Source organism: Neovison vison, chromosome 5, assembly GCF_020171115.1.
Source record: "Neovison vison isolate M4711 chromosome 5, ASM_NN_V1, whole genome shotgun sequence".
In the NCBI taxonomy this organism is placed as follows: Eukaryota; Metazoa; Chordata; class Mammalia; order Carnivora; family Mustelidae; genus Neogale; species Neogale vison.
In genome coordinates, this window is record NC_058095.1 from 90,147,415 (window position 1) to 90,173,086 (window position 25,672).

General features: G+C 47.1%; 1 pseudogene; it reads left to right on the plus strand.

Annotated features, from left to right (window-relative positions):
- Nucleotides 1-5,625: 5,625 nt before the first annotated feature.
- Nucleotides 5,626-7,133, plus strand: LOC122907415 (annotated as a pseudogene).
- The last annotated feature ends 18,539 nt before the right edge of the window (nucleotides 7,134-25,672 follow it).

Sequence of the window (25,672 nt, forward strand, 5' to 3'; positions counted from 1 at the left end):
AAACACTTATTCCAGCAGCAGGCACCACACTTGCTCTTTGACGGCACTCACTAGCCCATCTTTTCTGCGCTCTTCGTGGTGATCCTTCCTTCCTGGGCATTCCTGGGCTGCCAAGACTTGAACCAGTGCCACCAATGGCCCCACTCCCTGTCCTCCTTGCAAACCTACCCAGCCAAATACATGGTGGGCTCTCTATGCCATGTTCTCTTTCTCTCACACACACAGGCTTAAACTATCAGAGAATGTTCCCCAGGCATGAGTTTGGTGTCACTACAAATCTGTGGCCTATAGCCCCCAGCGACCTCAGTGCTGCTGGGAGTTCTTCTCCGGGTCTCGAGTCCCTTTTCTAATTCTCTCAGAAGTGATTTCTCACTCTCTTTAATCTCCCTGTGGGCGCTTTCCTACTAGTACCCGCCCCTACTCCTCACCCATGACTCCTTTCCCACACTTCCCCGGATCCCAGTGCCCCCCACTCCTCCTCCGAGTGATAGGCTCCCTGCTGCCGCCCACCTCATACCCCCACTTGTACCTGGGATCCCTCCCGGCCCATTCTCGAAGGATTGTGGTCCTCTGAGTAACGGCCCCCAAAGATGGCATTCCGGATCCCTAGAAGTTGTCAATCTGACCTAGCTGGAAGGTGGTCTTTTCAGAAGTGACTCCATGAAGCATTCTGAGGTGAGGAGACTTTTTTCGGGTACCCGGTGGGGCCTAAATGTCAGCATGTGTCCTTGTAAGATAAAGGCCAGGGGAGAGTTCACAGAGAGACGAGAGGAGGCCATGGGACCCAGGTAGCAGGGTTTGGAGATATGTGACCTCAAGTCAAAGAACACCTGGAGTTTCCAGGAACCAAAGAAACAAAAACCAGATTGCCCTCTAGAACCTTCAGAGGGAGCATGGCCTCACCAGCAACAACTTGATTTCAGACTTCTAGCCTAGTGTCCTAGTCAGGACACTGGGACATAGGAGGAAGGGCCAGCAGGACATGTGGGACTGAGGAAGGAGAAAGTTCTGTCTGTATCCAGCATGCACCATGTTCTGCTAGGACTCAGCCCTGGAACGCAAAGAGGAACAAGAGCCAGGCGCTGCTGACTGGCACCCCACAGCCCGGGGCACAGTGCCTGTGCAGGGAAGTGGACAAGAAGGGATCAGATGTGCCTAAAGGAGATCTCTGAGTAGAAAGGCCTTTGACAGGTGTTTGGGCTTTTCAAGACTGCCAGGAACGTGTCACTTTAGGCAAGCAAGGGGCTCTTCTCCATAGCTTCTCTGGAAAGCAGGAAAAAGAACAACAGAATGAAAAAGACCCAAGGAGTCATTAGAAATAGGCTGAGTGGAAATAATGGGGAGATCACAATGGGTGAGAGGCACTGGGTTCTAACCCTCCATTCTGCTCCTCACGAGTGAGAGGGAGAATTCTCCAGGCTCAGACTGTCTCAGCCATGAGAAGATCTGTCTTGATTAGGAATAAGCCTTAGGAGCAAAGGGCCTGACACTGAAGAGGCCGTCACTGCAGGTGGCTTCAGTGTCACCAGAGAGTCACGAAGGTCCTCAGGCTCTACTTCTGTACTGTTTGGTATGGGTGCTGGGTGCTCCAAGAATTCAACTTCAAACTTGCAAGTGACCGACTTCAATGCTGCCTCAGAGTCATCCCCAACAGAGATGTAGTGAACCAGCTCAGCCACACAGATCACAACTCAGGAGAAATCTGGCCCAACAAAGGTGGAGTCCATTGGTACCACAGGACGGCAGGCATTTTTGCTGTTCTCCCTAGGGCTTCTTTCAGAATTAAGGAAGGATTTCAGCTTTCTACCAGCTCCACAGATTTACGTCGGTCTGATTAACACTGATATTCACCAATGAACATTCAATATGAACATTTAGCTAGAGGCAGTGACCTTAATGGTGGATCATAAACACGTTGGGGGAAAGGAGTAGATCTCCATACACTACGTCAGAAGCCAGTGGACATTGGAGGCAGGTGCTTCCTACCTCTCTTTAAAGATGGAGTTGCTTCAGCCCCGTCCAAGACTATACCACAGGCTGCCCATCCTGGAAGCAAGCACTCACCCCTCCTCTCTATCACTTCACACCCCACCTTGGGTCCCAAGTTGGGTACATGACCTACAGGGGAGAAACTAGTTCTATGTCACTGGGAAAAACACAGAAGGAACATCATGGAATGTTCTACTTAATGGGCCTGTGAACCTTCACAGCCTGTTTTTCTGCCCTTTTCTGTTTTATAAGCTTCTGTCAAAACTCTCTCCTGCTGTCACCACCTGCAGCCCTCAGGCCTGGACATGCCTTCTAACATTTCCCCTGCCCTGTTTGTACAGGTCCCTTGCACACTGGTCCCAGCTCATCCCCAACAAAAGCCAAAACATGTTCTTGTGGTTTTATGTCAGCCTGAGGAGTGTAGGTACTTCCCCTATAAATTCAAGACAGAGAATAAGGCCTAAGGCTGACTGTTAACCTGCCAAATAATTTCTAGCTATAGACAAGAGGCATGCAGGCTTAGTCTCTTCTCCAAGAACTCCGTCTTGCAAATATGACGGAGTGATAGCAAGGGGACAGGTGGAGAGAGAAAGTGAGAGTGCACAGTTAAAGGGAATCTGGGGCCTTGGGTGGAGGTGAGATTTTGAAATCATGTCTGTAGGTTCAGAAAGAAAATATGTGTTTATTCTTTTCCTTCCCAAAGATTGTTTACTGAGCTGACAAGCATGCCTGGCCGTTGAGACCAAAGCACAGGAGGCCTGACTGAAGTAATGCATTTGAGGGACTTTAAGCTCTAGATTGGATTTAAGGTAAGCTTACTTACCCTAGGTGGCGGTCTGCACCGCCAACGTGAAGATCACGTGGACATTATAAGAGCCTCACCTGTGGTTATATGCATCGTACTCAGTCCTATGTGTGTCCAAGTTCATGGTTTGTTCATTCATTCAACAAACACCTCCAAGCACTTATTATGGATTGGGTAGAAGAAAAAAACACAATCTCTGTCCTTAAGGAGCTCATTAGGCTACGATAATGTGAAACACATTCTCTTATGACAGACATAATGTGATGGGGATAAGGATTGAAGAGATCTCAGGGGCTCTAGCCTGTTGGTCAGAGGGCTCCAGGGAGATGGAACCAGTGGGACATCATATATATTATAGGAGTACTGGGTAGAGAGAGATAGGTTGGTTATAAGGCATTGCCTCAAGTGATTCTAGAGGCTGAGAAGGACCAAGATCTACAGTGGGCAAGCTGGAGACCCAGGATAGCTAACAGTGTAATTTCTAGTCCGTGTCTAAGTCCAAGGGCAGAAGAAGACTAATGACCCAACTCAAAGGCAGGCAGAGAGACCAAACTCCCTTTTTCAGCCTGTTTGTCTAGTTAGGCCTTCGTGGATCAGACGAGGACCACCACACTGGGAGGGCCATTTGCTTTATTCAGTCCACTGATTCACATGTTAATCTGATCCTGACCCTTTTCTAGAAGGCCAACTCCCTCACAGTAATGCCCAGAATGATGCTTAATCTAATGTCCGGGCATCTTGTGGACCCGTCAAGTTGACAAATAAAATTAACCGTCACAGGTAGGCAGAAAGGATAGAGCCTATAAAGCCAACAAAGGGGAAGCTAGAGGAATAGGAGGAAATTAAAAGAAGGTGGTAGGAGGGAAGTCACAGGGAGGGAGCCCTTCAATAAGGAAAGAGTGGCCAACAGGGATGGAATCTTCAAGAAGGCAAGTACAGTAGAGACAGAGAAGGACGCTGGGAAGGGTGTAAGGTTATTGGTGGAGAGGGGATGGGGAAGGGGCAGCATAGAGGTTATAGCAGGTTGTGGAGTAAAACGAAATGAAGTGGACACAGAGAACCCAAACAAATTTTTCTAGAAGTTTAGTGGTAGGGGGTAGAAAGAAGAGGAGGTGGAAGGGAATGGGCTCCAAGAAGAGGGTTTAGTTTTCGGTTCTTTTTCCTGAGAGACTTGCATATATTTCTTTGTGATGGGAAGGACCTGTAAGGGAGGGAAAGGCTGAAGACAGAGCCAGGCCAGGAGGATAGTCCCTCAGACTGGTAAGCTGTGCCTCTTCCTTTCTCACCAGTCAGAAAGGGGAAGGATGGGAAGAAGCAGAGGGAAAGCCATGGGATTTGGTGGTGGGAGCCAAGGACACTCCCATCTGACCCACGGCCATTATGTCCTGCCAAGGAGGCTGGGTCTACCCAGGTCCACTTCCAGCAGTTGGAGATCAGATTAGTGACGTAGCCTCTCTCTGCCTGTTTCCCCATCTAAAATATGGGACAATGATACCAACCTCAGAGGGTTATCATGAGAATTCATTAAAACCCTGCATTTAAGCATGTTCAGTAAATGTTGGCTACTGTGCCTAGTAATTATTACCATGAACGCTATTATTAGTATAGCTATCTTTAGTTGTAAGAATTAATTATCAAGTCTATTCTCTTGGTCTCCCCTGGTTTTCCTTTTCAGTTTTTAGAGACAAAAAAAGGTAGATCCAGTTGTTCCCTGGTGCCATGCCCTCAGCCTAGAGGATCAGCCCACACCCACCCTTGTCCAGAGCAACCAGCTCTTCTGCAGGGCTACCCTCTTCTGCCGAGAGCAGCGTGATGCATCTCACGACTGCAGTACTTAAAGAAGAGAGGACACTTATTGGTTGGGTGGACAGCTGAGCAGATCTGGAAGGTTTTCACTTGAGAAGGGCGCATACGCATATGATCTGCTGGACACTCACGCTCAGATGGGAGCTGAGACACTTCAGGTCGGCTCCATTCCAGCCCCGTGGGTAAGTCTGGATTCTAGTGTATCCCTGCCTCCGGTCTACTGGGGAGCCTGCCTCTTGGTTAAAATGTTTAGGTTCCACTCACTTCATAGTAACAGGCTGGGAACTTCCGAGTCCCACTCATGTCCTGAATGCCATCCCATCCCAAGGCATCCAGAACAGAGGCATGGCCAAGGAGGGCTGAGTCACTCCACTGTCATGAATGCCTTCCCATTTTCAAATATCTTCTTCTAAAAATACAGTCCATAAACGCATCACCACATGGAAACAAGAGACGGGAGCCTGGAAAGTTCAGTCTCAGAGATTGAAACGTCCCCTAAACCAACTACAAAGCCCAAACACATTTTTGACCTTCTAGAAAAGTGTCAGTGTGGAGCAAAGGCCTGTGTTCTGACCTCACTGACTACAAGAATTTCCTCCTTCTGGCCAGCATATTTTCAAAGAGCCCCTAAGTTTCCAGCATTGACGCAATTTCCTCACAGGAGGCCTGCGTGCATCTTTTCCGTGTCCCTCTCTGCCTTCGAGGTCCCTCAGGGTGGCTCTCTAAAGTGGCCCACCCCAGCCTCATTTGGGGAGGCTCTCCTGCCGTGTGTTCTGGAAAAAGGGAGTGGGCCTGTCTAGGAAAGATTCCTCTCAGTTAGCATGAGTTCTGAGTCACATCCTGAGACGGCTGACGGGGAACCAAATTTCTCCATTGCAGATCGTTTCTGAGGAACTCCAATCTAGAGTGAGTGACCACACATCTCAGCTGGCCCAGGACGGTCTGGGTTTCTGGTGGTTGTTCAGTGCGCATATTAACAGCACTCCTTGCCATTCTCAAGTGTTCTACTTTGGCAACAACTTTACATGGCTATCCTCGGTCTAGCTGATGGCTGTGACACTTTTGAGCTTCTAGAGCCCCATGGCATTGGCGGTTGGTTTATTCTTGAGTTTTCCCCTGGGCTGAAGCCTAATGAAGATCTTGTCACTTTGAGGAGAAAGAATAAGGGACATTTGGAGGCATAAACCTCATTTCATACCACCTTCACACTGGAGAGATCTCAGCCGCTTTCGGATGGCATCTCCCAGTCATAAGTCTTTCTAGTTCATAGGACCAGAGGACTGTTCCAGAGCAAGAAATGTCCATATCAGAGGCTTCTAGCTTTTGAGGAGAGAGAGGGGTCTGAGGGATTAAGAAGCCTTAGTATCTTGCTCTCCCCTGCTAATTGGCTGAGGCCTTCCTGGTCAACTCAGGCCCCCAGAGAGCAGCTTGAGCCTTTCAAGGATGGGATATTTTGTCCAGTGTCCCTTGAACAGGGACCAGGAATCTCAAAGAGAAGAGTCTGAATGGGCCCCAGTGTCTGCACACAGTAGGCACTTCGTAAGTACCTGCTGACTAGACTGAGAAGGTGGTTCTTGTCCATGTTGTGTGTGTGTGTGTGTGTGCATGCATGCATGCACAATTGAGTGAGTGCGTGTGTGGGGGGACTGGGCTTGTTGTCAGGGAGATGCCCACCCATCCTTGGGAGGGAACCCTAGAAAATGACCCATAAGGACGACATGACCTTGAGATGGAGAGTGACAAAGAGCAACCGAGGTTTCAATCTATGGCTGACAGACCGGCTCATCATAATTTCCCGGAATGAAAACATAGGGAGCACATTAAGAATGCTTTCCCAGTTTGCGGTACTCAGTACCTGTCACTCCAAGGACAGAAGGCGTCCCGGGCCAAGTCCTAGACAAAGCCACAGAGGACATCCAGGAAATGTGAAGGAAAAACCACACAAACCAGCAAGACACTGATGACCTCACAGCAGGATGTTCCTCTGGAGCAAGAAGTCCATGCACTGGAGACGGTGAGGTGCAGTGCCCAACTTGGCCAACCACCCCTCCTCAGACAACAGCTTCTACCCCAATGCCAAGGGCAGTGCCATCTCTGTCTTTGCCCAAGGCTCTGACTCTGGTTTGGAGGCAGGCACAGAGCCCCAGAGCAGGGAGTTGCTGCAGACGGAGACAGCTAAGCTCCAGCTAAGGATCATCTCCTCATGGTCCCAGCCACCTGTCAGCTCCTCCCTAGAATCCTCCCATCATTTAAGAGACTTTTTCCCCCTCTTTTTTCTCAAACTTGATCTTCACATGGAAGCTCATGGACAACAGCTCTCATTCTCCTTCCCCATCTCAACAATTTTTTTTTTTTTTGGATGTTTCCCTGCAAGGATTCCCTGTCCCCACCAGGAATTTTTAAACCAAGACATCCCAACTTGGCAGCTTTTGTTTTGGAGGACAGATGGCCGGGCCTCCGACCGGCCGCCAGCTCCTCCACTGCCGCCCCCCTCCTCACCCCCGGCACATGCCCCAAGGACTCCTGCCCCTAACAGGCCTTTCCTCCAGGGGCCCCCCTCACCTCCATTTGATAGACTTGGTGAATCTGTGGACTGCTCTACTTTAAGAAGATGACTGGTTTGGAGTCATCAGAATTAATCCCCCTATTTTTTGAGGATTTTTTTTTCTTCTAAAAAGCTATTTACCTTCCTATTGAAAGGCCAGATCCTTGAAGAAGTCTGTGGTATAAAAACAAGTGGGGACAGAGTTGCAGCACTGTCATCGGCCTGTTTCACTCCTGCTTCTCTCAGCCAGCCTTGGGGCGGTGCATGACACTCGTGTGGTATGTGTGGGGGACAGCAGGCAGCAGTGTGTTATATGTGGGGATAGCAGGCAGCAGTGAAATGGTAGCCGCTAAGGGAGGGTAAGGGGTAGGACAAGGAAGGAGGAACAGGTCAGGGAGAGGTTTTGGATTGGGGACCAGTGACAATGTTTTGATATACTTTCCTGCTACTGAAACTTGTATTTGAGTGAATTGTCTCTATTTCTAATGATGTCGGTATTGCAAAGTGGCAAATTCATAAAGCAATGATCAGATTTTCCTTTCTTTCCTTGTGCATTTCTAAGAAACAGAGCCAACTGATTTTGTATGTAAACACTAAGAGCAATTGACCGGATACTAAACCTGTCCCCCAGAGCAGATCCCTCCCCACCCTCACCCCACTGCCCTTCTACCTGTCCTGGAACCCGATCCCAGTGTGTGACCAGCCCTGAGGCTGGCTTCCGTCAGCAGATCCCGGTGAAGGGGTTTGTGTGTTTAGGCCATATTTCTTTGGCTTTTTCCTACTCCATTCCTGGCATTTGCTGATTTCCAGCATGTACTGTGTAGTCTCAGTCCATGTTTGATTCCCTCACGTGGAAGTAAAAGGTACATTGTACATACTGCCCAAGAACTGTCTTGCAAGTTAAGTCTTTCCCCTTTACTATAAGACTATAAATAAAAACTTATTTTATCCTTTAAAAAAAAATTTTGTTGATTGGATAAGTACGTCCACAAAGAAGAGAATGACAAATTCAGAAATATCTGGAGTTCTATTGTGGGCTGGCAGGAAGTACATCCTCGCACACACCTGAGAGCACTCAGGCTCTCCCACTGGCCACAAGCCCCCCGGAGCTGCAGGGTGAACAGATGAAGACGCTGTGTATGCACACAGCTGAGTTTCCATGTTCCGATCCCCCGTCTAGCAGGTGTTCTGATGGGAAGGCTGTCCTCAAGGCTGTACTCCTCCTCCGTTGCCTCATTCCAGTCCCCCTAAGGCAGTGAACTGAGGATCCCTCAACTTCCTTGAGCACAGAGGGGCTGGGTGGTTCACTGGGGAGTAAGCCTTATTTTTCCCTCTCCAGCCCTCTTTGGTCTACTTGTATCAGCTTCACTTTGCCTTGGGCTCCCTTTCTCCCAAGATCCTGGAGGCAACAAGGTTAGAAGTCCAAAATAGACTTTAACGCAAAAAGCATCAGCAGAGACAACTAAGGTCATTTCCAAGTGAAAAAATAACATTTGGACAATTTCCCATCTGGGGCTGTGGTTCAGTGTCATTGGCAAAGCATAATGCTCTTAGAAACATTCTTGAACCTCCAAACTGTTTTGAATACAATCAATTCACCAAGAAGATAGAACAATTTTATGTATCTAATAACATAGCTTCAAATCTAAAAGCAAAAGAACCCCAACAAAACACACATGGTAAACAGACAAATCCACAAACATAGTGGGAGGTTTGACACGTTTCTCTCAGGAATTAACAGAGAAGAAACAGCAAGGACAGAGACTTGGACAACCCAAGTCATCTTTCGGGAAAACAGTTTGGCACTATCTCTAAGATTATGGATATATAAACCCAGAACTTCCAATTCTACGTGCACACTGCAGAGAAACCTGGGCACATGTGCACCATGACTCCCACATGAGTCCTCCCCCTACCCCCAGGTAGCCTAGGGCACAGTAGCAGACTACAGGTCTGGCTGGGAAGACTTCAGGCTCTGGCTACTCCCCAGTGTGCAGGCCTTTCCTGGGATGCCTACTTGAAAGATTCTAGTGTGGGCTAGGAGGGAATGTCCACTTAGCCCGTTTTGACTCTGGGCCTTAGGCCTGCCTCCAGCCCAGGAAGGAGACACACTCCACACGGGCCAACACTAGGTTATAAGGGTCTACATTGGGCTTTGTCATCATCAAAAGCACATGTTTGCCTTTACCTCTCTTTGTTGGGCACCTCAAAAGGAGGAAGGGCTGTGTTGGGGCAGAATTCAAGCTTGAAGATCAACCCCTTCTTTCATCTGTTCCCAAAGGCCAGTCAGTACCTAGGGGTAGAGGCAAAAATGGTGAAAAATTAAGGTCAGACCAGGTCTTTAGGGTAAAATTTCAGAACCAGGCTCCTTCCATAACCCAGCCAGAAAGATCCGATCCTCAAAAGTGACCCCGTACCTGGACATTTCCAGTCCATTCTGGGGGCCCAGCCAGGTCCTGAGGCTGCCAGGAACTTCTTTCTCTCCAGTCAGATTCTGATACCTCTATATAAAATAGATTCCCATAAACAGACATTTTTCAAAAGCTTTAAAACCACGGAGAGTCTACCTAAAGCCTGAGAAATGTAAGCCTTGAGCTTATTTTCCCTCTGACATGGGAACCCTGCCCAGTAGCATTCCCTAACAGTGACTGCCAAAAATGGGCAAGATTAGCCCCCTTGGGCAGCAGGCCATCTCCCTGATACTCTGCAGGCCCCACTGCAGGCACCCAGACCCCTCCCTCTCCCCTCCAGTCAAGTCTGTTGCAAAGACAAACAAAAGCAGGCTTCTGTGGACTTCCTGAGTCAGTCCTCCCCACTGGAGGGAGAAGAAAACCGGAAGAGCAGAAGACAATAAGGAAATAGCTCCTAAGTCAGGCCAACTGCTTCTGAAGGTATGTGAGGGAAGCCAAGTTCCCCCTGGTTGTCTCCCAGCCGTAAACAAAGCCATCTCTGCTAATTCTCTGGAAGCTCTGCCTCCCTGCAGAGGACTCTGGGAGGCCTGCGGGGCCACTTCCGGGTTCCTTCCTGACAGCCTCTTACCTGCCCCTCTCTGGGGCCCTTCTCTCTCCAGCCCTTGTCTCTCCTGCCCTTTCCCTTCAAGCCACTCGAAAGGGCTCAGACTCCCCGGTGCTCCCGCCCTTTCCCTTCAAGCCACTCGAAAGGGCTCAGACTCCCCGGCGCTCCTTGCAGTGGCTTCTGGCCCCTGGTTCCCCCGAGGCTTTTCCCCTGGCCTCACTGGGCCTCCAGAGCACCTTCCAGTCCCACTGAGCCCGGGACGCTGCCCCAGCTCGGCTTTCTGGGAGCCGGTATCCACGGGCCCCCGCCCACATCGCGGACTCCTCCTGTCTGCCTCATTTGCAGCTTTTAGCATCCACTCCTGCCCCTCATTGCCAGTTCTCTTCACAGAGCAGCAGGTGTACCTTTTAAACAGAACAATCACACCGGGGGGCCGGTCCCCTTCTCAGAAGCCCCCAGTGGCTGCTTCTCAGCTTCAGAGTCACATCCCAAGTCTTCCCCAGGGTCCCCACGCCCTGGATGGGCCTAGGGCTCCCCTCACCCCTGGGCTCTCCCCTTCCAACCTGCTCCTCCAGGCAGACTGGCCTTCTTGCTGTTCCTTAAATATGAGCTCAGGCCCAGCTCGGGGTTTCAGTCTCAGTGGCCCCTCTGCCCCTGGAGTCTTCCCTAGATTTCCACATGGCTCCCCTCTGCCCACGGAGTTGAATCTCCACTCTGGTTCCTCATTGGCAAGGCTTGTTCTGTGACTGCCTGTCTACCCCATCGTGAATCAGTGTACACTGAGTTCACAGATGTGCATTGTGGCATGCATTACCTATAGCCTATAAGTCGCCGCTGGCCAACATCTCCTTCACCAGAATGTTCATTTGTGGGCAGGGACTTTGTTGGCCTTATTCATTTCTGCAGTTCCAGAACCTAGAATTCTGATACACAGTAGGCACTCAATAATATATGTTAAATGAAGAATCAAGGATGAAAATATATACTTAAAACATATATTTCTGCAGCGCCTGGATGGCTCAGTGGATTAAAGCCTCTGCCTTCAGCACGGGTTATGATCTAAGGGTCCTGGGATCGAGCCCTGCATCAGGCTCTCTGCTCAGCAGGGAGCCTGCCTCCCCCTCCCTCTCTCTGCCTGCCTCTCTGCCTATTTGTGATCTCTCTTTCTGTCAAATAAATAAATAAAATCTTTAAAAAAAAAACAAAAAAAAACAAAAAACATATATTTCTTTAAAGTAAACTTTACGTCCACGTAGGGCTTGAACTCAACGCCAAGGTCAAGAATCGCATGTTCGACCAACTATGCCAGCCAGGCGCCCCTATTTGCCAACATTTTGACATAGGATCAAAGCCTTTTCTTTGAGCTTGATGCCCTCACTTGGGATCCTTGCTCTCTCTTTTTTTGCATAAATCACACCTATAAAGTGTTATCCACTGTCTTAAATTTCAACTTCTTAAGAGTTGGCATGAAATCTTAGAGTCCTGAAAAAGACTTCCAGGACAGAATTCTTCCATATTCTTATTTTCCCCCAACCTCCCCACACTTAAAGGAAATCTTTAAATCGATTTTCCTTTATTGAGTCTTTCCAAATAATTTCACTTAGTTCTCAAAGAAATAGCCCTTTTTTTTCATACTCATTGTATCGGTTGACATAATATTAAGTTGGTTGACATAGTAGGTAACTAAATAACTTAATTACTGTAACATGTACTGTGGGCATAAACTGCTTTAGGAAGAGACACCACACAACTCAAAGGGGTGTGAGCGAGCTGGAGGGCTGCCACGTTCACTGGGCCTGGCATGTCGACTCAGAGGAGGGTGGAAACTAAAACCTGTTCTGCTATAAAACTCCTGGCACAAGCACATGGCCACTCTGATGGAAAGTAGTGTGGACCCCACCCAAGAGAATGGGCAAAGCAAAATTAGGTCAGCTCAGTGCAACAGGGATCCAAACAGAACCGGACAAGAAATTTCCTTCTGCTTCTCCTGGCCAAGGAAATACCCAACGTGCAAAGGAACTGGAGTTTGCTTATAGCCATGATGAAAGTTTGGTTTTGATAGGTGTAATTATCTCGTATCATCAGCTAATAAACAGAACATAGTTCTCACTCTCTGGGAAGAAGAACAGAACAGTGATTCTCGATCCTGAATAAATTATTCCCTCCAGGTATGTGGACTTCTGAACCCAGAATGACCCTAACATTAGACTCTTGCTTTCTTCACCTGGTAACATTTTATACCAAACCCAGATGTCTCAACTACCCTATTGTTGTGCCCACCCATCTCCCCTGTGCTGATGCAGATGTTGGCCTTGGCTATGGACCTCCTCCCCAAGCACCCTCACCATCCAATCATTCACTGAGATCCTCTCCCTACTGGCGAGAAACTGTGGGATCAGTAATGGGCTCAAAAAGCAATATCCCATGTTTATGATCCCGCAGGCGTTTCAGCTACAGCTTTCAAATCCTCCTGTGGAATGTGAAGGATAAAGGTCAAAGCCAAAATCCTTTCCTCTGGGGCACTCCCACGCATGTGTATGACCCTTGCTTTCATCAGACCATAGCTGAGGTTCACACCCTGCCCTCTCTGGTGCATTGGCAAGTCAGTTTGTTAGATGCAGATGTGAGCCAGTTTGGCTGCTCTGACTGACATTACAGGGCCCAATTTGGGATGACCTGAGAATGGTGGCAGGCAGGGGAACCTCTGAAGCCCACGGAAAGGGTTGTTCCAGTGGCAAAACCTGGACGTGACCCGTAAGCCCCATTCACAAGTGAGAAGGGGCTGCTACATGGGAAGATAGCGCCTCCAGCCTGCCTGGAGGGCACAAGCCCTTGCTGGGACCTCAACACCAGATGCCAGGCAACATCTAATCTGTGTAACCACTTCCTGGGCTCCGAGTCATTTCTCCATCCTTTGGCTTGCTTTGGAGTTTGCTTAAAGGGAGAACATGCTCTTCAGTCCAATGCATGTACTTGGTCTGTTTGGTAGGTATATTTTCAATGATAAATTAGGAGCCTCTCCATTTCCTTTTCAGCATGTGTCTGAGTCCCATCACCTTGAAGGTCTAATAGGGTTTCTGAACTTGTGAGGCTGAAGGCCAGACCCCTGATAAACATCTCTGTGAGGCTTCCCCACGTGTGGTCCACCAGCCCCAGCGATGAAGATGTGGGCGAGGTTCTCCGACTGGCACTGCGAGGCATCCCAACCCCCAGCCTCAGCTCAAATCAATTAGAAACAGAATCTTTGGGGGCAGGACCAGGACAGTAGCATTTCTTAGAAGACCCCCAGGAGATTCTGAGCTGCTGGAGCTGAGAACCACTGGCTATGTGTCTCTCTCTTTCCAAGATTAAAACAGAGCCCTCAGGTTCTGGAATCAATTCAGTCTTGATCTGTATTCTATTAAGCACTTGTAGACTTACTAGTTCCTATAGACTGAGGCCTTAATGTGTGCCAGATACTCTGTCATGTACGTCCATATACAGTATTGGAAACCTATAAATAATCCTGTAAGGTAGATCACTGTTATTCTCATTTTTAAGTGTTTTATTTTATTTTTTTAGCTAAGAAGACAGATTCTGAAAGGTGAAGTTGAACAAAATTCACACAGATGGGTCAGTAAAGAAGCCAGTATCTCCATCTAGGTTTAATCTGATTCTGAAGTTCAAGCTTTCTCCATTAGGCCATGCTGTCTCTCAGCCTTCAATGACTATAAGAACTATGGGTCGGGGGGGACAAGATGGCGGGGTACTAGGAAGAGGCGTCTTTTCAGCTGGTACCCCAAAGTGAGCTGATTACCTACCAAAGAACTCTGATCACCCATGAAATCAGCCTGAGATCAGAATTATACACGTCTGGATCTCTACAGGGGCAGAAGACGCCAGTGAGCAGGTAAAGCGGAATGGGAACAGCGGACTGAGATCGGAAGATAAACAAAAGGGGGAGGGAGCCACCAGAGGCGACCGGTGGGAAAGTAATACCCCGATACGAGCGAGAGTGCCCTGCGTCTGGGGACCAGCATTAACTCGGAGACTGGTTGAAAGCACTCCAAAAGAGCAAAGGATCGCGGGGGCAAACTGTGGGAATCGGGGCGGCTAGGGACAGGGGCTTGAGTCCCCGGTCCCAGACGGCCTCCCCGGCGCGGAGGCAGAGAGAGTGCGGCGGAGAAACCGGCTCCTGGTCCCTAAGCCGCCAGCGTGCCCCAGAGCGCGGGGTTCCGGCTCCTGTGAGGGGATGGGAGCCGGTCTGCAGAACGCGCGCTAGCCCTACCACAAAGCTTGAGATGCGCGTGCACGTCGCTCCAGCTCTCCTGGGTTTCTAAGGCCCTGGGGCGCTTCTAGACCCGGGCCATTGTTTCAAAGTCTAAGCCTCGCGCCCGCGAAACTCTTCCCCGGACAGAGGCGCGCAAAAGCCCAGCCTGCGGCTTACGGACCAGCGCCCCGTTCTCAGTGCCCCAGACGCGCGCCCGACCCACAGCCGCCTCTGAAAAGAGGTGCGCGCAAGCCGGGCACTCCCAGCCCCGGCCAGCGGCAAAATCTCAGTGTGCGATCGCTGCTTGGAACCTCTCTGGCGGTCAGGAGCTCCCAGACAGCCGCCACTGCCTTGGCTTTGGGGACGAGCAAAAGATCCTGCGCCCCCAGGGTCTTTAACTTGGAACCTGCACTGCCAGCATCCAAGGGGGAATTTATTCAGCTTCTGCACCCAGACTGAGGCTTCTGAGACGGGGATCAGGAAGTGTTCCAGGGTGCACCTTGACTGCACCAGAGTTGATACATCCAGCTACATCTGTTCAGTCTTCTCCCACCAAAATGACTAGGAGGAGGAATGCCCAACAGAAGAAAAATACAGAGGATGGACCTTCCACAACAGAGCTAACGGCTATCAACATAGACAATATGTCGGAAAGAGAATTCAGGCTAACAATTATCCAGGCAATAGCTAGGTTGGAGAAAGCCATGGATGACCAAACAGAATTGATTAGAGCCGAACTGAAAGCGACCAGACAGGATGTTCACAATGTTAGGGCGGAGCTTAAAGCTACCAGGGAGGAGGTCCACAATGCCCTCAATGAGTTCCAATCCAATCTAAACTCTCTCAAAGCTAGGGTAACTGAGACAGAAGATAGAATTAGTGATCTGGAAGACAAACAGATAGAGAGAAAGGATCAGGAGGAAGCCTGGAACAAACAGCTTAGATCCCACGAAAGCAGAATTAGGGAAATAAGTGATGCCATGAAGCGTTCCAACGTCAGAATTATTGGAATTCCTGAAGGGGAGGAGAAAGAAAGAAGTCTAGAAGATGTCGTGGAACAAGTCCTTCATGAAAACTTTCCGAATCTCGCGAATGAAACCAGCGTTCATGTATTAGAGGCTGAACGGTCTCCACCCAAGATTATACACTCCAAAAAAACATCACGACACCTGATAGTCAAATTGAGAAATTATAATTGTAGGTATAATCTCTTGAAAGCTGCCAGGGCAAAGAGGCTCCTTACTTACAGAGGGAAGCCCATCAGAATAACGTCAGACCTGTCCACAGAGACCTGGCAAGCCAGAAGAGGCTGGCAAGATATATTCAGGGCACTAAATGAGAAGAACATGCAGCCAAGAATACTTTATCCAGCAAGACTGACATTCAAAATGGATGGAGAGATAAAGAGTTTCCAAGACCGGCAAGACTTAAAAGACTATGCAACCACCAAGCCGATACTGCAGGAAATATTAAGGGGGGTTCTATAAAAGAGGAAAAATCCAAAGAATAGCATTGAACAGAAATATAGAGACAGTCTACAGAAAGAAAGACTTCAAAGGTAACTCGATGTCAATAAAAACGTATCTATCAATAATCACTCTCAATGTGAATGGCCTAAATGCACCCATAAAACGGCACAGGGTTGCAGATTGGATAAAACGACAGGACCCATCCATATGCTGTCTACAAGAGACCCATTTTGAACCTAAAGATACACGCAGACTGAAAGTGAAGGGGTGGAGAAGCATCTTTCATGCCAATGGGACTCAAAAGAAGGCTGGGGTAGCGATTCTCATATCAGATAAATTAGACTTCAAACTAAAGACTGTAGTCAGAGATACAGAAGGACACTACATAATCCTTAAAGGGACTATCCACCAAGATGATCTAACAATTGTAAATATCTATGCTCCCAATATGGGAGCAGCCAATTACTTAAGAAAACTGTTAATCAAGATAAAGAGTCATATTGATATGAATACACTAATCGTAGGTGATCTTAACACGCCTCTTTCAGAATTAGACAGATCATCGAAGCAGAAAATCAATAAAGAAACAAGAGCATTGAACGACACATTGGACCAGATGGACCTCATAGATATATACAGAACATTCCACCCTAAAACAGCAGAATACTCATTCTTCTCAAGTGCACACGGAACCTTCTCCAGAATAGACCACATACTGGGTCACAAATCAGGACTCAGCCGATACCAAAAGACTGAGATTATTCCCTGCATATTCTCAGATCACAATGCTTTGAAACTGGAGCTCAATCACAAGGAAAAGTTCCGAAGGAACTCAAACACCTGGAAGCTAAAGACCACCTTGCTTAAGAATGCTTGGATCAACCAGGAGATCAAAGAAGAACTGAAACAATTCATGGAAACCAATGAGAATGAAGACACTTCGGTCCAAAACCTATGGGATACAGCAAAGGCGGTCCTAAGGGGAAAATATATAGCCATCCAAGCCTTGCTCAAAAAAATTGAAAAATCCAGAACACACCAGCTGTCTCTACACCTTAAAGAACTGGAGGATCAACAACAAATCAAACCAACTCCACACATAAGAAGGGAAATCATCAAGATTAGAGCTGAGATCAATGAGGGAGAAACCAGAGATACAGTAGAACGTATCAATGAAACTAGAAGCTGGTTTTTTGAAAGAATCAATAAGATCGATAAGCCACTGGCTACACTAATCCAAAAGAAAAGAGAGAAATCCCAAATTCATAAAATTATGAATGAAAGGGGAGAGATCACAACTAACACCAAGGAAGTAGAAACAATCATCAGAAGTTACTACGAACAGTTATATGCCAATAAGCTTAGCAACCTTGATGAAATGGATGCATTCCTGGAAAAATATAAACTACCAAAATTGAACCAGGAAGAAATCAACAACCTGAATAGACCGATATCTAATAACGAGATTGAAGCAGTGATCAAAAATCTCCCAAAAAACAAGAGCCCAGGACCTGACGGATTCCCTGGGGAATTCTACCAAACCTTCCAAGAAGAAATAACACCTATTCTCCTGAAGCTGTTTCAAAAAATTGAAGCAGAAGGAAAACTTCCAGACTCTTTCTATGAAGCCAGCATTACCCTGATCCCCAAACCAGGCAAGGACCATACCAAAAAGGAGAATTTCAGACCAATATCACTGATGAATATGGATGCTAAGATTCTCAACAAGATCCTAGCCAACAGGATCCAACAACACATTAAAAAGATTATCCACCATGATCAGGTGGGATTCATCCCTGGGCTACAAGGATGGTTCAACATTCGTAAATCAATCAATGTGATACAACAAATTAATAGGAGAAGAGAGAAGAACCACATGGTCCTCTCAATTGATGCAGAAAAAGCATTTGACAAAATCCAACATCCGTTCCTGATTAAAACGCTTCAAAGTATAGGGATAGAGGGAACATTCCTGAACCTCATCAAATCTATCTATGAAAGACCCACAGCAAATATCATCCTCAATGGGAAAAAGCTTGCAGCCTTCCCGTTGAGATCAGGAACAAGACAAGGATGCCCACTTTCACCACTCTTGTTCAACATAGTATTAGAAGTCCTAGCAACAGCAATCAGACAACAGAGAGAAATAAAAGGTATCCAAATTGGTAATGAAGAAGTCAAACTCTCTCTCTTCGCAGATGACATGATTCTTTATATGGAAAACCCAAAAGACTCCACCCCCAAACTAATAGAACTCATACAGCAATTCAGCAGCGTGGCAGGATACAAAGTCAATGTGCAGAAATCAGTGGCTTTCTTATACACTAACAATGAAAATACAGAAAGGGAAATTAGAGAATCGATTCCATTTACTATAGCACCAAGAACCATAAGATACCTGGGAATAAACCTAACTAAAGAGGTAAAGGATCTATACTTGAGGAACTATAGAACGCTCATGAAAGAAATTGAAGAAGACACAAAAAGATGGAAGACCATTCCATGCTCTTGGATCGGAAGAATAAACATCGTTAAAATGTCTATACTGCCTAGAGCAATCTATACTTTTAATGCCATTCCGATCAAAATTCCACCGGCATTCTTCAAAGAGCTGGAGCAAATAATCCAAAAATTTGTATGGAATCAGAAGAGACCCCGAATCGCTAAGGAAACGTTGAAAAACAAAAATAAAGCTGGCGGCATCACCTTACCTGATTTCAAGCTTTATTACAAAGCTGTGATCACCAAGACAGCATGGTACTGGCATAAAAACAGACACATAGACCAGTGGAACAGAGTAGAGAGCCCTGATATGGACCCTCAACTCTATGGTCAATTAATCTTCGACAAAACAGGAAAAAATATACAGTGGAAAAAAGACAGTCTCTTCAATAAATGGTGCTGGGAAAACTGGACAGCTATATGTAGAAGAATGAAACTCGACCATTCTCTTACACCGTACACAAAGATCAACTCAAAATGGATAAAAGACCTCAACGTGAGACAGGAATCTATCAGAATCTTAGAGGAGAACATAGGCAGTAATCTCTTCGATATCAGCCACAGCAACTTCTTTCAAGATACGTCTCCAAAGGCAAAGGAAACAAAAGCGAAAATAGACTTCTGGGACTTCATCAAAATCAAAAGCTTCTGCACAGCAAAGGAAACAGTCAAAAAAACAAAGAGGCAACCCACGGAATGGGAGAAGATATTTGCAAATGACAGTACAGACAAAAGGTTGATATCCAGGATCTATAATGAACTCCTCAAACTCAACCCACACGAAACAGACAAACACATCAAAAAATGGGCAGAAGATATGAACAGACACTTCTCCAATCAAGACATACAAATGGCTATCAGACACATGAAAAAATGCTCATCATCATTAGCCCTCAGGGAGATTCAAATTAAAACCACATTGAGATATCACCTTACACCAGTTAGAATGGCCAAAATTAACAAAACAGGAAACAACATGTGTTGGAGAGGATGTGGAGAAAGGGGAACCCTCTTACACTGTTGGTGGGAATGCAAGTTGGTGCAGCCTCTTTGGAGAACAGTGTGGAGATTCCTCAAGAAATTAAAAATAGAGCTTCCCTACGACCCTGCAATTGCACTCCTGGGTATTTACCCCAAAGATACAGATGTCGTGAAAAGAAGGGCCATCTGTACCCCAATGTTTATAGCAGCAATGGCCACAGTCGCCAAACTATGGAAAGAACCAAGGTGCCCTTCAACGGATGAATGGATAAGGAAGATGTGGTCCATATACACTATGGAGTATTATGCCTCCATCAGAAAGGACGAATATCCAACTTTTGTAGCAACATGGACGGGACTGGAAGAGATTATGCTGAGTGAAATCAGTCAAGCAGAGAGAGTCAATTATCATATGGTTTCACTCATTTGTGGAGCATAACCAATAGCATGGAGGACAAGGGGCGTTAGAGAGTAGTAGGGAATTTGGGTAAATTGGAAGGGGAGGTGAACCATGAGAGACTATGGACTCTGAAAAACAGTCTGAGGGGTTTGAAGTGGCGGGGGGGTGGGAGGTTGGGGTACCAGGTGGTGGGTATTATAGAGGGCACAGCTTGCATGGAGCACTGGGTGTGGTGAAAAAATAATGAATACTGTTTTTCTGAAAATAAATAAATTGGGAAAAAAAAAAAAAAAAAAAAAAAAAAAAAAAAAAAAAAAAAGAACTATGGGTCGAATGTTTGGATTTGAAGTGCTTTTTTCCCCAAATTCCATCCATAGAGAATCTGGGCCTGGGAAGACTATTCTTCCAGAGGCTATTGACATGAGAATTACTGTCTGTTCAAGAGGCTCAACACATTTGCTAGCGTAATCTAATTTTGGAGAACAACATGCTAGAGGATGATTTTGAGATAAATTACATTTGTGTTTTCAATCAAGGGGTCAATATTAATTGATTATGTAACAACCCATCCTCTTTGCTTATTTTAATCCTTGAGAAAATAGTAACCTGACCCATTAAACTCCCTCTGGCCCTGATTTTGGAGACTTATTGCAAGGCCTGGATATGACCACCTCAGGCACAGGACAATGGAATTAGGTCATAAACTATCAAAACAGAGAGCCCTTCTAATTGCAGAAGTAACTCCCCAGGGATAAAGAATCCATAGAATTACCCTAGAAGAACTTGTGGGGAGAGGCCTCCCTTCACTCTCCACACCCCTGGAATGACAGCCCTGTTTGGGGTCACCCCAGGGTTGGCCACACCAGCTCTGGGTTCTATAACAATTGTGACAAGACCAAAGATCTGAGTTGAGTTACGCAATCACCAGCTCATGTAGAACTTTGAAAAAAATCACACGTAGCTTATGAAGGTAACATCCCCTTGTAAACTGGACAAGGAGGCTTCCACAGGCAGGGTCAAGGAGGAGCACGATGTTGGCGATATAAGCCCACTCTTGGGGTACTCCCAGCCTGAACCCTGAAATACTATTCTATAGAAACAACTGATAAGTATAATGGTTAGCATAGTGCCTGGAGCTTCATGGGAGGTCCACAATATTTGCTGAGTAAATGAGGGAGTTGGGGACAGAGACGACATCTCCCCAAGATTTTTTGTATTAATGGAATTGTTGCATTGTATAAATCTCACAAGGATTCCCAAGTGAGGAAACTGAGCTGCAGGGAGCACAGAGCTAAAACATGGGAAGCAATTTCCAAATCAGTTCTGTCTGCCTTCGGGCCTCATACTCTTCTCTGCATCACCTACAAGAGTATCACGAGAGACGACACGTCGTCTGTCTGGCATGATGGGTTCCAGCTTTCACCCAGCCATCCTCCCTATACAAGGTCTCTTGTTTGGCCTCGAAAGAGAAACCCAGGCAGAGGCAGCGACATGCTCAAAGGCCCCAAGGAGGAAAAGCTCAAGACCTGGGGGGGGGAGAGGAGAAATGGTCCACCATGCCACGGACCGAGCAAACCTGCTGCTTCTGGGTCCAGATCTCGGCTTTGCCACTTCGTTCGTGGTGTGACTCTGCCAGTGAGAGCATTAACTGTCCACACCTTCATTTCCTCACCTGTACAACGAGAAGTCATCTGCCTCCCTTCAGGCTTGGCACACGATCTTCCCTGTCACTTATGAACAAGCTGGAGCTTCCCAGAGGAGAAAACCATCCGGTGGCAGGAAGGTAGGATGAGACAATGCACGTGGAGGGCGAGGGCCAATGCTCCACAAATACAGGCTCTTATATTTAGCATTGGGGGGCCCATCAGGCAGGTAGGATATGGGCAGAAACATCTCTCTGTTCAGAGCACTTGGCACTGCTTGGTATCTATTAGACATCCATTAGAACACAGCCCCTTAACCTCATGGACCCTTCCCGGTAAAACAGAGGACGCAATAGGTAAGGATTACAGGAGATACTGAGGTCCAGGGAACACAGGCATTCCGTGGGATGCTAATAGTGTTCTAGGACAACCTATCAGAAACTCAAGCCCTAAGCACTGCTGTGTAGTGGTCTATGCTGGTTTTTAGGAAGGCGCCGCTCAGACAGCACAGAGATTCAATCAGTACAGCCCCGGGATCAGGAGCAGAGAGGCAGATGGACGAAACCAAAGAGAGGGTCCCAAGGAGCCACAGGTTCATGGTGAATTTCCGTACACAATAGAGATGGTGTTTTATCAACTCGATGGGGGAAAGACATTTTACTCAGCAAATGGCACTGAAAAAACTAGCTAGCTGTTTCATTTCCGCCTTTCATTCCACACATCAAAGATTCTACAATGTACACGGAAAACAGATGTAATGATTTTTAAGTCATTTTTGAAATCCCCATCGAGGGACCATTCAAACTTCCACGCTCAGCAAAAAAAAAACAAAAAACAAAAAACAAAAAACCAAAAAAAACACCTCACTGTTTAAACACAGCAGTAAAGCAATGCATGTTTAGGGTTCCTGAAGAATCAGCTGCACGACCTCCTTCTGCCCAGCATTCTTGTTCCGTGTCGGGGCTTGTGTGTTTGCCAGCTGCCCCAGTGGCCGGAATGCTCTCCATCCAGCCCCGGCATGGCTGACTCTTCCTCACCCTTCAAATTCAGCTCCAATGTCACCTCCTCGGAGAGGCCTTGCCTGTCTCCACCTCATCTGTGGCGGGCCTCACCCAATTCAGTCACTGTAACACATGGCCCCGTTCATGCCCTCCCCACACATCACGGTGTCTAATGCTCTGTCTTGTTTGCCCCCGTTAGAGCGCACACTCCTTGAAGGCAGACAGTCTTACTCACTTCTTTATTGCTTGAAATAGTGCCACGGACAAACTACCTGCTTAACCGGATTTCTTGAATGAAGCAATGAATGAATGATCCCTTCCTCAGTTTAAGTATCTGTCCAGTGTCTGAGCAACAGTCTCTTTCAAGAAAGCTGACACGTTTTTCTCTTAACCATAATAGAATCCTTATCAATACATGTTTTCAACCTTCTGTTTTATTTTTAAATGCCTGCCCACCTGTGCTTGGTTTCTCTCTCGTATCTCTTGAGTTGAAGAAATTCTACTTATTGTAAAACTAGGTCTTTGAAAAGGCACGGGTTCATAACTTTGGCAACTAATGTGTTAGCTGATTTAATACTTTGACACAAAAAGATGACAGATACTGCCTCCAAACCATTCTTTGTTCACTTTCTGATGCATGCTTAGCCTGCTGGCCCCACATTCAGGGGTTCATGATGGACTGTCATAGGGGAAAGGGGCTCCATTGGTCAGCGTCCTGTCTACACAGACTGCAGAAAGGACATGCCTGAGTGTGCTGCTATCTATGTGCCAAACAACATGTCCTCTCCCTGCTTCTATGTCGTGTGCCCACAGCAGCATCAGACCCAAACACGTACCCGTGAGAAGACTAATCTCCTGTGGCTGTGAACCCCCCTTACATGATGTGACCTGGTCCCAACACCTTTCCGTTTTGGCATCTCCAGGCTTAGAATTCCTTTCTTCTCTTTTCACTCTTCCCTCTGGACCTTGAACATCTGCCTGACTGAAATGCTTTTCCTGAGTAAATATGCACTCTAGACGATAGTTCTCCTCAGCAAAGTCACACAGAGAAGAAACAGGAGAGTGACTGTGGCTGACCGGATTTCCCAAAGATGGCCACAGTGTCTCCCATCTCACCTGCTCTCCCTGGGGTGTGACGCTGACATTCCTCCTGCCACATGATGTGATTTATATCCACTTCCCTTCCATCTGGGTGATGCTGTAAGGCCGAAGAGATGCTGGGTGACTTCTGAGGAGAGATCACTAAAACACCATATACTTTTGCCTTGCTCTTTGGGGATGCTTCCTCACGGACCCCAGCTGCCATGTTCTGAGTTGAGTTTGAGGTGTGTGTGGCCATCACTGGAAGCATGTGGGTTCCAGGTACCCCGGCTAGAGGTGAGTCTCTGGTAGCCACTGGTGTCAGGTGCTGATGAATGCTGTCCAGAATTGTGAAGAGAAGGGAGTGAATGACCTAGAAGAGAACCCTGGAGAACACCCCCTCATCCCCAGGGCCCAAGCAGAACCCTTCCCCCATGCTGACTTCCACAGCTAATTCTTCAATCAGGTCCTTTAGATTCTAGCCCCCCACCCCCCAGCTCCATTTCTGATGCCACCTTGTCTAGGCTCTGGTGACTTCTTGATTGGATTACTACAAGTTTCTCATTGGTCTTCCCCTTCTAATCAGGACGGATTGACGTCCACACTGCAGCTAAACGTCATTCTGAGAAATTAGTCATCGACTTGAAATCTTTCAGAAGTCCTCTATGTCATTTTCATAAAATCCGAACTTAATAGTTTGATAAATCAGGGCTTTGGGATTTAGAACTCGACCTTTCTTGCTCCATGTCACCCAACATAGTCTGCTGTAGCCACACAAAACCCACAGTGCTCCGGTATGCAGGGTTCTTCTGCAGGTGCCCTCCCCCATCTCCTTTCTTTAAACCTGATGCCTCCTCCTCTCTCCTTTCCTGGATCCGAATAACCTTACTTCTCGAAAGCTCCGTTCAAGTAGCATTTCCTCTGGGAGGCCTTCCCTGCCCAGTATTCTGATTTAGATGCTCTTGTTGTGTTCCCACATTATCTTATTTATGTACCCATTATGGCTCTCAACACTCTGCATCATTGCAATTCATTATTGATGAGTCTGTTTCCTTCGCTAACCTGAATATACAAAGTCTCATTCAACTTTGTATTCTCCGCAGCTGGCGCATAGCAGTAGACATGTAACTACGCACCGAATTAGGACATGATTGCTAACATTTATTGAGTGCCTTCAAAGTCATCCTTGCTCCCTGAATCCTCGTCTCACTATGTGTGAAGTGGACACCCACAGAATTTCACTATTCTGACAGGAATCTGCTCAAACAGGGCTGTGAAGGGGGGGTCTGCCTGTAGAACCCGTGCTCTTGACCACACCATGTGACCTCTGGCCTCCTTCTGGATATTTTACTTACATTTCGTCTTGTTTTTTGTTTTTTTTTCTAAAGAACTTTACATTCTGCATTGGAAGCTCCCTGAACACAGGAGTCATGCCTTCGTCATCTTTATGTCCCTTGCAACAAGGGATACGACGCTTTTCCCATAATGCCTCCTTCCCCTAAGTCATGACATACCTAAGAAATCAGTGTGGGGTTTCATACCAAGTTTCTAAAACAACACTATTAGAGCAACTGTGACCCTGAAGTGTACCAAATGTATCTCAAGTCCGTTTCACAACTTTCCTACGTGATACTGTTACATCTGCCATTTTGTGAATGAGGAATATGGGCTCAGGAGGCTAGGAGGTGGGAAGCAGTATGGTCACCAGGGAACCAACAGGGGCTGGGAAAGACACCAAGACCTCGGCCAGAGACACTTAAGGGGATTCTCCTGGAGACACACATCACGTGGGACCGAGGGTTGGAAGCCCTCCGAACCGCGGACGAGACAGCACCCCCTGCATCCCACAGCCAGCCGTGGGGGGGAGGAGGGTGGTCTTCAGATCTCTCTAATCCAGGATTTCATCTCTATGCCTGCATTACATTCACTTCACAAAACCTCTTTCCACAAGTTTTCAGGAGGACCGGCATTTTTTTACCTTAGTCTCAGGTGTCTCCAGGATCCTTAAAATGGATCAACTTTCCATAAAGGAAAGGAAGCTTTTGGAATGCCAGAACAAATGATACATTTTTTTCCAGTAAAAGCTTTCAAAAGGCCCCAGCGTTCTTCAGCATGAAGTGTACATTTTCTCTGTCTGTCCTCAGATATTAAATGCTTCAAAATCACTGCAGACTCTATGAGACATTC